Source organism: Aquarana catesbeiana, linkage group LG13 (assembly GCF_042186555.1).
Source record: "Aquarana catesbeiana isolate 2022-GZ linkage group LG13, ASM4218655v1, whole genome shotgun sequence".
NCBI classification, from domain to species: Eukaryota; Metazoa; Chordata; class Amphibia; order Anura; family Ranidae; genus Aquarana; species Aquarana catesbeiana.
Window position 1 is genome coordinate 174,976,506 of NC_133336.1, and position 16,193 is coordinate 174,992,698.

At 41.1% G+C, this 16,193-nt stretch overlaps 1 protein-coding gene and 1 long non-coding RNA gene across 6 annotated transcripts in view; one reads left to right on the forward strand and one right to left on the reverse strand.

Moving 5' to 3' along the window:
- Positions 1–16,193, forward strand: part of CADM3 (cell adhesion molecule 3) — a 642,752-nt gene that overhangs the window by 253,654 nt on the left and 372,905 nt on the right. The window lies entirely within an intron of this gene.
- On the reverse strand, positions 10,183–14,199 carry LOC141116738 (uncharacterized). Its single transcript, XR_012237054.1, has 3 exons — positions 14,165–14,199; positions 11,690–11,886; positions 10,183–11,246 (listed from the first exon to the last, which is right to left on the reverse strand). It is a non-coding gene; the product is annotated as an uncharacterized lncRNA (long non-coding RNA).

The window sequence follows — 16,193 nt, forward strand, 5'->3', positions numbered from 1 at the left end:
CCCAGGGATGGTGTTCTTACATTGCAGTGATGTAATTCGTGATTCTTTTCAAGGAGCAGCCTCCGTATTTACGGTGCCTTGAAAAAGAATTCATACCCCTTGAAGTTTTAAACATTTTGTCATGTTACAACCAAATACATACATTTATTTTATTGGGATTTTATGTCATAGACCAGTGGTCTCCAAACTGTGGCCCTGGGGCCGAATGCGGCCCTTTGTCTGCCTTTATCTGGCCCTTGAGACACTACTCCTCCCACTGATTTGAGACCCTTTTCTGCCAAATGACACCAACAATGAAGCGGGAAATCTACCACTGACACCAATAATAGGGAATTATTCCTCCCAATGATAGGGCACTGCTCCTCCCCCAATACTAAATGTTGCAATGTTTACTCCTACTGATGCCAGGAAAATGTCCACTACCACTAGCCACAGTCCGGCCCCATTAAGTCTGAAGGACAATAAAGTGGCCCTTTTGTTTATAAAGTTTGGAGACCCCTGTTATAGACCAACACAAAATGGCACATAATTCTGAAGTGGAAGGAAAATGATAAATGATTTTCAAAATGTTTTACAAGTAAATATCTTAAAAGTGTTACATGCATTTGTATTCAGCCCCCTTTATTCTGATACCCTTAACTAAAATCTGGTGGAACCAACTGCATTCAGAAGTCACTTAATTAGTAAATAGAGTCCACCTGTGTGTAATTTAATCTCAGTATACATACAGCTGTTCTGTGAAGCCCTCAGAGGTTTGTTAGAGAACCTTATTGAACAAACATCATCATGAAGGCCAAGGAACACCCCAGACAGGTCAGGAATAAAGTTGTGGAGAAGTTTAAAGCAGGGTCAGGTTATAAAAAAAATATCCCAAGCTTTGAACATCTCATGGAGCACTGTTCTATCGGTCATCCGAAAATGAAAAGAGTATGGCACAACTGCAAACCTACCAAGACATGGCCATCCACCTAAACTGACAGGCTGGGCAAGGAGAGCATTAATCAGAGAACCAAGAGGCCCATTCTCTGGAGGCTCTGGAGAAACTGCAGAGATCCACAGCTCAGGTGGGAGAATCTGTCCACAGGACAGCTATTAGTCATGCACTCCACAATTCTGGCCTTTACGGAAGAGTGGCAAGAAGAAAGCCATTTTTGAAAGAAAGCCATGAGAAGTCCTGTTTGCAGTTTGCGAGAAGCCATGTTGGGGACACAGCTCTACAAAGTATTGACTAAGGGAGCTGAATACAAATGCATGCCACACTTTTCAGATATTTCTTTGGAAAACATTTTGAAAACCATTTATCATTCCCTTCCACTTCGCAATCATGTGCCGCTTAGTGTTGGTCTATCACATAAAATCCCAATAAAATACATTTACATTTTTGGTTGTAACATGACAAAATGTGGAACATTTCAAGGGTTATGAATACTTTTTCATTACTGTATGTCCCATTGTAGATCCATGTGCATGTGTAGCATAGGTCTGTAGCATTCAAGCATCATGGGAACCAAATTCTAACCATAAAGTGGTTGTTGGCTGCTCATCTTTCAGTAGGAAAAACTACTCCACGCTAAACTTTTTATAGCAGACAAATTGGCTCTGCACATAAAAGTGGCAACACACAGATAACGTTCCTGGATTCCTCTAAATAGAAAAAAGGTATATTTTGCTTGTTGTCTGCCAGATTTCCTTCAGAGTTGAAAGGCTTCCTGCAGTGTTTAGTCACTAACAGTATACAGGTCAACGCCTTGAGCCTTGGCACCTCTTTTGTAAGGCCTCTTAATGGAGTTGCGGAGAATGCACCTGTTTTTAGCAATCCAGTGCAAAGTACAACTAATGTAATAGCCGTGTAGGCAGCACTTTAGCAAAGAGAAGCTGCTGTGGTTTACTACGCTAGTATTTATGGCCAGCTTGCTGTCCCACTCTGCAGCAGAAAGATGTTAAAGGACGTTAATCCCAATGATTCATGGATTGTATCTGGGCCTAGTCAAACCAGCAGTGTTAACGATCCCATGTGAATTTCCCTTCCTCGTTGTGTTTGCTGAGATATATGGTGGCCTGTGTGGTTCAATCCAAATTCACGGAGGCTATTAGGAAGGCTGTATAAAAAAAAAAGTCCAGCGGCTTAGTGTGTACCAGATTCGGAGAGATTAGGGCGGGAGTGAAGAGCAGCATGGGGTCATTTCCGCCTACAGCTCCTCTATTAATGAGCATAGCTTGTTTACAGAGGACTTCAGAGATTATATGTTACCAGGCTAAAAATCTCAGTATTATATAACGGTGAGGAACAATGCCCTGTGTGGGTATGTACATTTACTATTTTTGCCAGTAGCTTTTTATAAAGAATGGTATATAAATCTAAAATATGCATTAATTTAAAACCCAGTGAACATTCAATTATAAGAACAATATCTGTGGTCGCCGGAGGGGGGGAATAAATAGAACAAATAATTTAAGAGGACCTGTCATGCAACACTAAAAAAAATAGAACTAAAGCGGACCTAGACTCAAAATAACTTATATTACATTATGCTGTATTGTTGTTGGAAACCTTTTTTTTAACAAACCAATCTCCTCCTAAAATTTGTCTAAACTGACATACATTATATTGCCAAAAGTATTAGGACGCCTGCCTTTACACACACAGGATCTTTAATGGCATCCCAGTCTTAAATCCCTTTTACACTGGGGCGGTAGGGGGCGTCGGCGGTAAAACAGCGCTATATTTAGCGCTGTTTTACCGCGGTATTCGGCCGCTAGCGGTGCGGTTTTAACCCCCCGCTGGCGGCCGAAAAAGGGTTAAAACCCCTCGTATAGCGCGGCTATAGCCACGGTATTACCGCGGTATAGCCACGCTGTCCGATTGATTTCAATGGGCAGGAGCGGTTTAGGAGCAGTGAATACACCGCTCCTTCACTGCTCCAAAGAAGCGGCTGACAGGAGATTTTTTCTTCTCCTGCCAGCGCACCGCTTCAGTGTGAAAGCCCTCGGGCTTTCACACTGAACAAACAGTGGAGGCTGTTTAGGGGCGGTTTGCAGGCGCTATTTTTAGCGCAATAACGCCTGCAAACCGCCCCAGTGTGAAAGGGGTCTTAGTCTGTAGGTTCAATATTGAGTTGGTCCAACCTTTGCAGCTATAACAGCTTCAACTCTTCTGGGAAGGCTGTCCAAAATGTTTAGGAGTGTGTCTATGGGAATGTTTGACCATTCTTCCAGAAGCACATTTATGAGGTCAGGCACTGATGTTGCACGAGAAGGCCTGGCTCACAGTCTCCGTTCTAATTCATCCCAAAGGTGTTCCATCGGGTTGATGTCAGGACTCTGTGCAGGCCCGTCAAGTTCCTCCACCCCAAATTAGCTCGTCCATGTCTTTATGGACCTTTGTGTACTAGTGCGCAGTCATGTCGGAACAGGAAGGGGCCATCCCCAAACTGTTCCCACAAACTTGAGAGCATGAAATTGTCCAAAATGTCTTGGTATGCTGACGTCTTAAGAGTTCCCTTAATTGGAACTAAGGAGCCAAGCCCAAGCCCTGAAAAACAACCCCACACCATAATCCCCCCTCCACCAAATGATCTGGAGAGTTGGCCCAATACTTTTGGCAATTTAGTGTGGATGAGCAAGTTTGGGGTGGAGGAACTTGACTGGCCTGCAGATTACTTACCTCAACCCGATAGAACACCTTTGGAAAGAATTAGAGTGGAGACTGCGAACCAGGCCTTCTCATCCAACATCAGTGCCTAACCTCACAAATGCGCTTCTGGAAGAATGGTCAAACATTCCTATTGACACACACCTAAATCTTGTGGACAGCCTTCCCAGAAGAGTTGAAGCTGTTATAGCTGCAAAGGATGGACCAACTCAATATTGAACCCTACGGACTAAAGACAAGTGTCCCAATACTTTTGGGAATATAGTGTAACTGTAAAGGTTTTCATATATCCATGCCATGGTATAGCCAGTAGTAGTTGGACACATTCAGCTGGACTTTATCCATATTGTTGAACACTTTTCCACTCCGAACAGTTTACGCAGAATAAAGAAAGCTTCTAGGATGAGTGGTAAACCATATTAAATCTTAAAGTGCATCTGTGGGATATTAAAACAAATATTCTTAACAATTTATAAAATATCTACAATACAACCCCGAATGACCTCTGTATCTGCAGACACTGTGGAGTAATTTATCTTCAAATTTTACAACAGTTGGGCTATGACCCCACAGAAATGTTACCAAACTATGTAATCACTACGGTTACTGCTTTATTGTATACCTCTCTCCAATTTTCATTTCCCTTACCCCCTATTGTTGTACTCAACTAAATACATTTCAGTCTCATACTGCATACCGTTATGTACTTTACTAAAATACTAAAAAAAAACTTATTGTTATAAAAAAAAATTTACAACAGAAGCACACAATGGATGCGTTTAGTTTTGTTTTTTTTTGTTTTTTTTAGAACAATGGACAAGGTAAATGGAAAACCACATGCCGCCCCATCACAGTAGAATTACTGTGACAGGGTGGTAGCTGCAGGCTCAGCAACTTAAATAAACATAGCAAGCCTGCTTATGGGTTTGGGGCGTGTGCCCCCTGCTTACCCGAGCTGCGGTTGTACACAGTGGGATTTTTTTGGCAGTGATTTTGGTAATGGACCTGCTGATCACCTGTGTCCAATCCCAGCACAGGAACCCTGTGTTTACAAGCAACCCCGGGCTCTGTACACACAGCAGCAATCTGGCTGTTTCTTCTCCCTGCGAAGCAGGGAGAAAAAACAGACAAATCCCTTAGTAAAAGCAGCACATATCACACATATTACACATTGTTAGGCACACAGGTAACCCTTTGATTGCCCCTTGATGTTAAACCCTTTCCAGGCAGTGTCGTTAGTACAGTGTCAGTGTACAGTACTGTCACTGTATTAGTATCGCTATTGATGTCAGTGTCAGTTAGTGTACCTCCCGGCCAGCGTCAGCTAACGCCAGATCGCATGCTACACTTTCACATTCGTACTATAAGTCGCTGATCGCCATTACCAGTATAGCATCATAGGTGCATACATTCCAGGATAATTTACCATAATTTGTAGACCCTATAACTTTTGCACAAACCAATTAATATACACTCATTGGGATTTTTTTTTTTTGTAGCATGTAGCAGAATATATTTTGTTCTAAGTTTATGAAGAAATATAATTTTTTATTTTTTTATTGGATATGTTTTATAACAGAAATTAGAAAATATTGGTCTTTTTTTTTGTTTATATAATAAAACATTAAAAAACCCAGATAGAGGAGCCTAGTGTTATTGCTCACCTCTACCATCACAGGAACGAGCTCTAAAGTACTGAGCTTGGAGCTACTGCATCAGAGAGAGAAAGCACATCTGAGGGGTTTTGAATCAGAGAAAGAGCTTTTCTTAGCAACGTCCTAGAAGTTTTCCATTCAGGCTTCATAAGGTTTGTAAATGGCCTACACCTAAAGTAAAGGCATAATTCAATTTTGGTAGAAGCTACACAATCTCTTTTTTTTTAATCTACAGACACCCCTTAGCTGCAGAGGCAATTTTTTGGTGAAGGTGAACTAACCCTTTAACAACCTCCCACTGCACATATACAGCCGGGTGGGCGCTTCCTTCCTTCTGAGTGGACTTTCAGGAACGTCCCTCAGAAGGAGGGGGATCGCGCGTGCCTGTGCCCGCACAGCCTCAATGTGCTCGTGTCACCCGGACACAACGCATCTCCGATCGGCAGGAGGGCTCTGTGATTGGCCCTCCTGATCACATGACGGCTTTGTCCAATCACAGCCGTCACGTGATGTAAATAGAGAGCCGGTTGCTAGGCGATCGGCTCTCCTCTCACAGAAGTTGTCAGTGAGGAGAGCGGATCACTGAAGCCAGCCGGTGATCAGTGAGTATGAGCTGTTTTGTACAGCTTTTTTACACACTGATCACCGGCCCAGTGTCCACACACATATCCCCACACAATGTAAACATACAATGTCCCCAAATTAGTGTCCCCAAAACACTGTCCCCACACACATGTCCCCACACAGTTAAAACACCTGTCCCCCACATATGTAACAGTAAAATCATATGTCCCAATGATCATCTGCACACATATGTCCGTGATCATCTGCGCACATCTGTACATGATCATCTGCGTACATATGTCCGTGATCACACAAGCCAATTATTATACACTTAACGGGATTTTTTTTACCAAAGATATATAGCAGGCTATATTTTGGCTTAAAGCGGAGTTCTGGCGAAAAAAAAAATAAAAAATATATTTTGATCCTAGTATTATTGCTAATGAAATTAAAATAAAAGGATACAATGATTATGATCGATTGTTCAAAGATATACATTTCTTACTGTAATATTTAATTTCTTTGTTTGTGGCCGTTTCCATCATGAATGTGGGCATACGAGCCCAATCGAGATCGATTCCTGGAATATCTTTGGAGAGGTGCATACTGGGTAACCAGCATGCACCTCTTGATCTCGCGCAAGCGCGATTCAACAGCGGCCGTAGCGTCAATTGTTTGTACTGCCCACAGATGTGTCATCATTTCCCAAGAGCATAGGTGAGGGAGAAAGTCTCAAGGAGCTCCGCGGACCAGGGAGTGGCAGTATACGAGGACTACATAGCAACAGGGCGTTTAGGGTAAGTATAAAAAAAAAATTTTCCTCCAAATGTTTGTTTATAGGTTAAAAGGAGTCTTTTAAATGAAAAAAAAATTTTAGGGTGGAACTCCGCTTTAAATTTATGACAAAATTCGATTTCATTGGATTTCTTTTAAAACAGAAAGTAGAAAATAGTTTTTTTTTTTTAATTTCCGCTCTTTTTTTCGCTTATATCGCAAAAATAAAAAACTGATTTGTAGATAAATACAACCAAAAGAAAGCTCTATTTTTGTGTGAACAAAATGATACAAATTTAATTTGGGTACAGTGTTGCATGACTGCACAATTCTTATTGAAAGTGCAAGAAGGCTGAAAGCTGAAAATTGGCCTGGGAAGGAAAGGGGTGAAAGTGCCCAGTATTGAAGTGGTTAAGCTCTGACTTGGGCTTAGCAAGAGGCTAATTGAGCATGCAAAGATTGATTTGAGGATTAACAAAGGAACTTGCCGCCAGTTTGGAAGTATTGCTAGTTTATATAGTTCCAAAAAACATTAGTTCTAATTAGGGTTGCACCGATACTAGTATCGGTATCGTTGTATTTGCACAAGTATCGATACTCATACCATTGCACCGATACCTGAAACCGATACTTTCAGGCTCGGTTCTTTGAGCTGTCAATGGGTCGCCCCTGTTGACAGCTAAAGTGTTAAAGAAGTCCGATAATTGGAGCTGTGAAAAAAAAAAAAGCAGCTGGCAATGTTTATTAACAACATTGCTCAGCTAAAACACTAAAATAAAAAGAAACATTGTTTCTTTTTGTATCTTTCTGTATCTTCATCTGCAGATCAAAGGGATGAACAAATGTTCCTCTGTTTAACCTCTTATTAACCCTTAATTTACTCTTATCAGCCTTAATTAACTCCCTATTTCCTCCATTTAATTATTATTTTCCTGCTTTTTTTTTTTTTTTCACGTCTATTTTATAAACGATAAACAATTAAAACTTTTTTTTTTATTTGCTTTGTTAGTGCATATTTTTGCACATATATATTATCATATATTTACACATTTCACATTGAAAAAGAGCAAAATTAAAAACAAAAATCAATTTATTTCATTTGTAAATAACTTTTCAATGCTTTGTGCCATTGCTGACAGCAGAAGTGAAAACAAAACAGTTGCGGTAGGTATCGGTAATTGGTATCAGCGAGTACTAAAAAAAAAAAAAAAATAACGGTACTTGTACTCATAAAAAATAATGGTATCGGTGCATCCCTAGTCCTAATGAGTTAAACTGTAGTTCCAGTGGGAGACCAGCAATAAGGATTGTCCTTTGAACATACACCACCAGGGCCATATTTATTATCTGTGCCGTTCACTATAGTAGTATTTGTAGTCTGACTGCTTACCCATAAACAGACAAGACCATTCAGTCCCGAAGGAATTAATCACTGCCATGCAAACATGTTCACAGTACACTTTACCTGCATAGCCTGGACAAGACAGCATGGCTTTTCGCACCCCGTCCTTCAGATTGCCTGCCCTTTTCTGAGGCCCACCAAGCAAAGGTTACAATATAATGTCTCTTCTGCTCACCACCGCTGACATGATGTGTAATTATGGATGTGCAGGCTCAAGAGCCCTTGAAATGACAGCCTGACAAGAGTTTAATTGCTGTGAGATGAGCTGGCATAGTGTATGGTTTAAAGCCTAAACCTTGTTAGCAATACATCTAAAAAAAAGCTCTACCATACTTCACAAGGTGAATTCTCACACTGTGCTTCTCACACTAACGTATCAGGGATTTCTGATACAGTAAAACCTTGGATTGCGAGCATAATTGTTCCGGAAGCATGCTTGTAATCCAAAGCACTTGTATATCAAAGGAAATTTCCCCCATAAGAAATAATGGAAACTCAAACGATTTGTTCCACAACCATTTATTCATAAGTCCTTTAGTTTATAGTCCATATAAAAAGATTATAGCAATGTAGCATTATAGCATCCGGGGTAAAGTTCTCCACATAGACTTCTGTCCTCCGCACCGCCGGCTCTCTCCACTGTCAGTCTGCCATTGTGACCGGGAAGACTGCCATGGAGTAGAGCGATCTGAAAGCCAGGCTTGAACCGCTCATGGAGTGCAGCGTGGAAGGGACGACGTTGATGGGGGTGCGGAGGACAGTCTATGTGGACAACTTTTCCCTCAGATGATGTATACTTAGATGTGCCCGTTTTAATCATCAACCATGTGAGTTGCTAAATGTTTTACCTTCATTAAATGTAATCATATTGCTACACTTAGAGGCTCCTCTCTTCTCTTTTATGCTCAGTTGAGACATGACGCTACTTGTATATCAAGACATCACTTGTATATCAAGTCAAATTTTATTTAAAAATTTTGCTTGTCTTGCAAAACGCTCTCAAACCAAGGTTTTACTGTATTTGTCTTTTCTAATAATGTGGCTTTTAGGGGGTGATTCAAACATAAGTGTTGCTGCGCAATGTAACACCAACCTAGATTTGCTTGTGTTTTATAAGAACCTGGCCTGTTTAATATTTAAAAGGTTACTCAACAACAAAATACCAAATTGTATGTAAACCCTAACGACAAACTTTTTTCTATTTTAAACCCTTTTGGCTCTTATATATACTTTAAATATCTCCATGTATATACATATGCGCTCCTTGTGGACGCATGTGACTACTGTAAAAATAAATACCTACAGTGCCTTGAAAAAGTATTCATACCCCTTGAAACATGGGGTACTCTTTCCATTTTTGTCTTTTTGGCCAGTAGATATCACCAGTGTTTTGGGTTGAATAGGTTGAAATAATGGCATTCAGTGGACAACAGCAGCCATTTGTCTGTTTTTTTATGGTTTCAGGCACTTATGAGAATTCATTGCAGGTACAGTTGACCTTCAGATGATGTTCACTTGACTTGCTTTAGTTATTTTGCATTCCTATAGACTTGTATTGGTAGAAAACCTTCATATACACTATCCTATACTCACAGTTGATCCAGAGGAAGGCAAAAAAACAATAAAGCATGATCCAATTCCCTCCAGTTGGGGAAAAAAATTCCATCCTGATCTCCCAGGAGGCAATCATATATTCCCTGGTTCCACGACCCTTGTGATCTAGACACGGTTGCCACACAACATCTACTCTACATCCACTCTTAGAACCGTTTGTAGACCATGTCTCAGTTAAGCAATGCGGCGGTGTCCAGCACCCAACCCAGACAGCCATTAGACAATGAAAGGGTAGTAACACATTGATAAGATCATTGCTATTGGCTGGCCATACATTATAGAATGTTCTTGTACAATTTTCCTTTAGATTTTCCACAACCCTATAATATGCGGTCAAACCTATCCACTTTCAATGTGTATGCAGTCAGGCAGGCCTTGTACTACATAGAGTGCCTGTTCCATTTTCTAATGGTTAGTGGGGTCAAATTAATGTTCATTTTTGACCCTAGTGACAAGGAAATTTGAAGGCGCAGGATGGAAAATTTTATACAAGCAAAATTCTAAGTGTAAATGATGTTTTCGTTGGAGCAAAATTGTACATGTTGTAATGAAATCTGTTGAATACACCTGAGATTCCATTCAAGTATCAAGTCTAGATGACATCTGAAGGGCCTTCAAATTAATTGACTCAACAATGACCAGAAAGAATTTTCTGATGAATGATTTTTCAGAATTTCCATACAAACCTTGCAAAGAAATATCAAACCATGTATGACCAGCTTAAGAAAGGGAGGCTCAGCAGTCTATTGTGTAGTGCAAAGATGGCCATACATGGCTCAAATTTTGGCTGATTCCTGCTGAATCCACTAAGCTGTGGGCTGTGGGTGGACCTGTCCGCACCACCTGGCTCGACGAGAGTCAATTTTTGTTTTGTTTTTTGTAATGGAAGGAGCCAGGTGGAAAATTGTTGGCCCGATACTGACTGCCTTCATTTAGATGCAATCACTGTTCGGGTATTCAGCAGCTGCGTGTCCGAATACAATAGTCACCAGGGAAGATTCCTTCATCAGGGATAAAAAAGAGATATCTTTCCATGTATGTCTGAGGAACTACAAAAAGTTAATATTAAGACAGATGTAGATGTTTTTAATTGTCCTTCATTCATTTACACTGCCAGAGTCATAAGAGTGAGATAAACTGTACAATACAACTGTACAATACCACATACAGAGTTGAACATTACCTTGGATTTAAAACCAACATCTTTATTTCCACTGTTTTCTGCAAGCTCTGCTCTCTCTCTCTAGTCTAGTTAAAATGTTTATTTAAAATATTTAATTAGCTGAAATGTTTTACTAAGATAGACACACAGAAGAATACAGCTCTTTTCAAGCGTGTCTTGGGATAAAGAACAAAGAAGCAGACCGAAAAATATAGATAAGATCGGCGGTGTTTTTTTTTTTTAAGTCTTTTTATTTTTACATTTTTTTCCCTCGTTGCTTTGCTTCCGAGACTTGACGTTTGATGAGAAAAAACATGCAGTACGGTTTCCGTAAAACTGTTAACTCTGTTGTTATTTCTGAGTTGAAGCATTCACTGAGCAGGAAATGTTGATATTTATTGAATAGGTTCCAGTAGATTTTACCTGTGAGTTTGAAATCAAACAGAAAACGTTTTAGGGGTTAACTCAGGCTTGAAAAGTTCAGAAATGTTTTAGCAAGAAATATGGACAGGAAATGTCTTTGAACTTGGGGGCTTTTTTTCCGATTCCACCTGCTAGGATGTCCCAGCTTCGCCCATCAATTTATCTGTGGTCTTATGCACAGCTTTGATCATTAGGAATGTAACTACTCACCCTTTTCTCCATCTCCACAACCATTTACTTCACGCAGAGAGATATGCAATCTCAAAGAAGCATGTTGTGCAGTAAAGATAGAATGGGCTACCTTGCCTGCGTAAACGCTGTCCGCAAAGGTGTTAACCTAAGCTTATGTATAATTGAAGAGGATCTTCAGTCAGTATGCAAAAAATGAAAAGTCAGCAACTACAAATACTGCAGCTGCTGACTTTTAATAAAAAGTCACTTACCTGTCCAGGGATCCAGAGCTGTCCTCATCCGGGCTGGTTTCTTCATCAGTCTTCGGGTCCTCGGCACCTCCATGTTTACTGTGAAGGGTGAAGTTCTGCTTTAAGGTAAGCTCAGTGACCTTTCTACCTTCTGATTTACAATTATGGTGTTTTCTTGATTGTTTCTATCAACACATCTCCATGACTATATTTGTTGCCTGGAGCAATAGAAATGCGGTTAGTTTATGGATTAAAGATGTATGCATATTATCCCTCACAATGGAAGAATCAAAGCTAGGGATACATTTGCTCTAGCATAGTCTGTGTTACATAGTTTATTCTGCTTTATTTAAATGTATCCTTGACACATAGAACAGCCTTGCTCAACCAGGGTTCCTCTAGAGCAGTGGTTCTCAACACCTGTCCTCGGGACCCACTAACAGGCCAGGTTTGCAAGATAACTGAGATACATCACAGGTTATCATTTGCTGCTCAGTGATTGCAGTATTCTAGTCTGCATCTCCCCAATGTAATACTTAAAAACTGGCCTGTTAGTGGGTCCTGAGGACAGGAGTTGAGAACCACTGCTCTAGAGCAAGGGTTCTCCAAACTTTCTAAACAAAGGGCCAGTCTTTAGGGGGGCTGGGCTGTGGTCATCGGGAGTATAAAATGTCCCAGCATCAGTGAGAGTAAACAATGCCCCATCTTTGGGGTCAGTGAGAGGAATTGGGCAACATTGTTTATGTCATTGGGAGGAATTGTGCCCCATCATTGGTGTCATTGGGACCTGTTGTTGGTGTCATTGGGAGGAACTGTGCCCTATCGTTGGTGTCATTAGTAGGAGTTGTGCTCTGTCGCTGGTGTCACAGGGAGGAATTGTGCCCCTTCGTTGGTGTCAGTGCATGAAAAATAGTGCCCCAAGGGCTGGATAAAAGGAAGAACCGGACTGGTCCGACAGACTTTCCAGCGGACTTTTGACAGACTTTCTAACGAACGGACTTGCCTACACACAATCACACCAAAGTCTGACGGATTCGTACGTGATGACGTACACCGGACTAAAATAAGGAAGTTGATAGCCAGTAGCCAATAGCTGCCCTAGTGTCGGTTTTTGTCCGTCGACTAGCATACAGACGAGCGGATTTCTGGGCCCGGCGGAGTTACAATGTAAAACTTTGAAGCCTGTTTCAAATCTAAAGTCCGTCAGATTTGCGACTGGAAAAGTCTGATGAAGGTCCAGTGAAGCCCACACACGATCGGATTGTCCGCCAGATTTGGTCCATCGCCGTCCGTCAGACCAGTCCGGTCGAAAAGTCTGACCGTGTGTACGCCCCATTAGAGGTTCCACAATGTTTCTTGAGCAATGAGAAACGTTTGGCTTTCAGGTAAATAACCACTGACAATGATGTTTAAGGCTCTGTTTCCACTAGTGCGACTTTTCATGCGACTTGGGACTGAAAAGTCGCATGACAAATTGTTTCCCATGATTTCCAATGAGTACCGTTCATATCTGTGCGACTTCAAGTCGCAGCGACTTCAAAGTAGTCCCTGCACTACTTTGGTCCCACTTTGATGCGACTTGAGGTCTATAGATACAGGCATTGCTTCAAATCGCGGTAAAAAGTCGCGGTAAAATCGCGGTAAAAAATCGCGGCAAAATCGCGCGACTTTGGGGACGCACTAGTGGAAACCTAGCCTAAGGCTAGGTTTCCACTAGTGCGTCCCCAAAGTCGCGCGATTTTACCGCGATTTTACCGCGACTTTTTACCGCGATTTGAAGCAATGCCTGTATCTATAGACCTCAAGTCGCATCAAAGTGGGACCAAAGTAGTGCAGGGACTACTTTGAAGTCGCTGCGACTTGAAGTCGCACAGATATGAACGGTACTCATTGGAAATCATGGGAAACAATTTGTCATGCGACTTTTCAGTCCCAAGTCGCATGAAAAGTCGCACTAGTGGAAACAGAGCCTTAAACTATTTGTAAGTGAGGATTCTTCCCAACGACCACAAATGTAAGGAGCATTCTTCCCACTGACCATCACACTAATTTACCATGAACTGTAGCTATAGTAATTATTCACAAGGGTTCCCTGACCCTGGAAAGTTATTTCAAGGGTCCTTCTGTGTTAAATAGGTTGAGGAAGGATGACATATAAGCTTGTGTGTGCCTCTAAAAGGGCAATTTTTGTTATTCATTGCGTGATACAGGTTGGTTGGCACTTGTCTGATTTACCCATATCTATCTGAGTTTTCCTTTACCGTAGATAACCAAGTGTGCCATAAATGGGTTTGGCTTCACTTTTGTTGGCAACTGCAGGCACAGAAGAGACTGGAGAGAGATTAATAATCCTCTTCAATACAATCACCTGTTTGTGAATTAGAGGACCACCAAATTAGTGCTTTAAATCTAAGACCATGCTGAATAGAGCAACCGTGCCTTCAATTTGCATTAATGCCAACAGCAGTGGTGTGAACATTGCATACCAATTCTTACCTATAGTTCCCATTGGAAGAGTTCCAGTCACATTAAGGCTCGATTCACACCTATGCATGTTGCTTTTGAGCGTTTTTGGAGGTTTTTTTTTCATGCTTGCCGCGTTTTTGCCGCGATTTGCGTTTTGCGTTTTTTTTTTTTTTTTTTTTTTTTCATTTTTTTTTACAGTCTTACAAAAAAATTACAAAAAAAAAAAAAACGGCAAAAACGCACCAAAAACGCATCAAAAACGCATCAAAAACGCTGCAAAAACGCAGCACTTGCGTTTTTGATGCTTGTCCATTGAAAACCATTACATGCAAAACGCTGCTTTTTGCATGCAAAAAAGTCCCCGACCCTTTCCAAAAACGCTGAGATACAAAAAAGCATTGATGTGAACATGTTCCATAGGAACCCATGTTAAAAAATTCCCGTGCATTTCTGCAAAATGCAAAATGCATCAAAAAACGCGCTAGTGTGAATGGGGCCTTACTTAGGAAAAGGTTTTGGGAGGTTCTGGGACTTCTTAGAATTAAGATCCTGAATCTGTGGCCAGGAAAAGCTTGCTGTTCTGAATAGAAACAGAAGAAAATGAATTAATGTGATGAGCCTACCCCAGGAGTGAATTGATTTGATGGACCCACCTCAGGAATCACAAGGAGTTGTTTTTTTGGCTGCCTGTCAATTACAAGTTGCATGGTGCGTTACATGGTTAATACCACAATTGCAGGGTATTTTACCTCTGTCTGTAAGAAAAGCCAAGCTGATCCACCTGCAGTTATCAGTAACACAAAAGGTTGGACCTTGGTCCCAATCAAGGATGTAGGAAGCAGAAATGATTTTATTGTACCCAAAGCACTAACTGCAGAGTTACATGAGAACTTTCTATTGGGAAAATTTTAGCGAATAGTGAATATATCTAGGAACAGAGGAACTGCGGCCAACCTCCCAATTTATTTTCTTTTTTTGGCCCGCACTTACCTGGAGATGCTATCTGCACATTTCAGGTACTCACCCATCCAGTGGATCCAGTGTTGTCCCGCTAAGATCCTCTCATGCTGGGCCATAGTTCTGTCCTGTGCTGCCATGTTCTGTTTTCTCTGACGCCATTGAAAGGCCTGCTGGCTCTTTCACGTTCAGTGAGCGGCCCACCCCCACCTCCTTTTCTTGAATGTACAATTCCCGGGAGGCACGGCAGACAGCGTGCTCATCATTGCAAGTGACATGAATGGAGAGGCGGGGGGGGACTTGAAATAATGATAAAAAAAAAGATGTAAACAAAAGAAATTTTTAAAAAAGCAATGCCCTATTCCTGCAGAGGAAGGGAGGAGGGATGGAGAACCTGACTTATCCTTGGGAGGCTGTAGATCCGCTTTATGTAGAGGGGAGAGAGCAGAGAGACTGTGCTGCAAGCAAAGAATGCCCTCTTCTGTTAGTGGTGTCCAGGCGAGTCATGTGAACAATGATTAGAATCCATTTTTTCATTTCAATGCAAGTGGTACTGTCACAACCAGCATCAATTTGCCGTTTAATGGTTATCTGAAAGTTGCTGTAGTTTTGTGTTGCAAGCGGTATTTGTTCGTTAAAGCATTCTTATCTGCTAGCTGAAAAGTGCCTACGTCTACCTATTACATAATAAGCTGTGGAGCTTTGAAGTTTTCAAGAATAACATTAAGCAGCCAAGTAGAGGAGAGAATGGAAATTGGTCTCTACATCCCATGAATGGTACAGAAGTTTGGCCTGTGCTCTTTTCCTTCTTTATTTTAGAATTTTAGCAGAAGAACTAAAGTTCATTGCTGTTTATTAAATTAAATTTCATTCTGTGAAAGACACCAAAAAAACCCCTTCATTTGCATATAATTGTATGCACAGAATTTCTCAAGTGAGGTCAGATCATCTTTGATAATTCATCAAGAACACTTCAAAATCCATAACCCAAGCCGGTAGCTGCAGAGGATTCTAGGAAACACTTCAACATCAGTGTCAGCCGTTGCCTATCTTTCCTCATTCTGGGACTACAGCTAATACAAACACTGTAACAGAAAAGTCA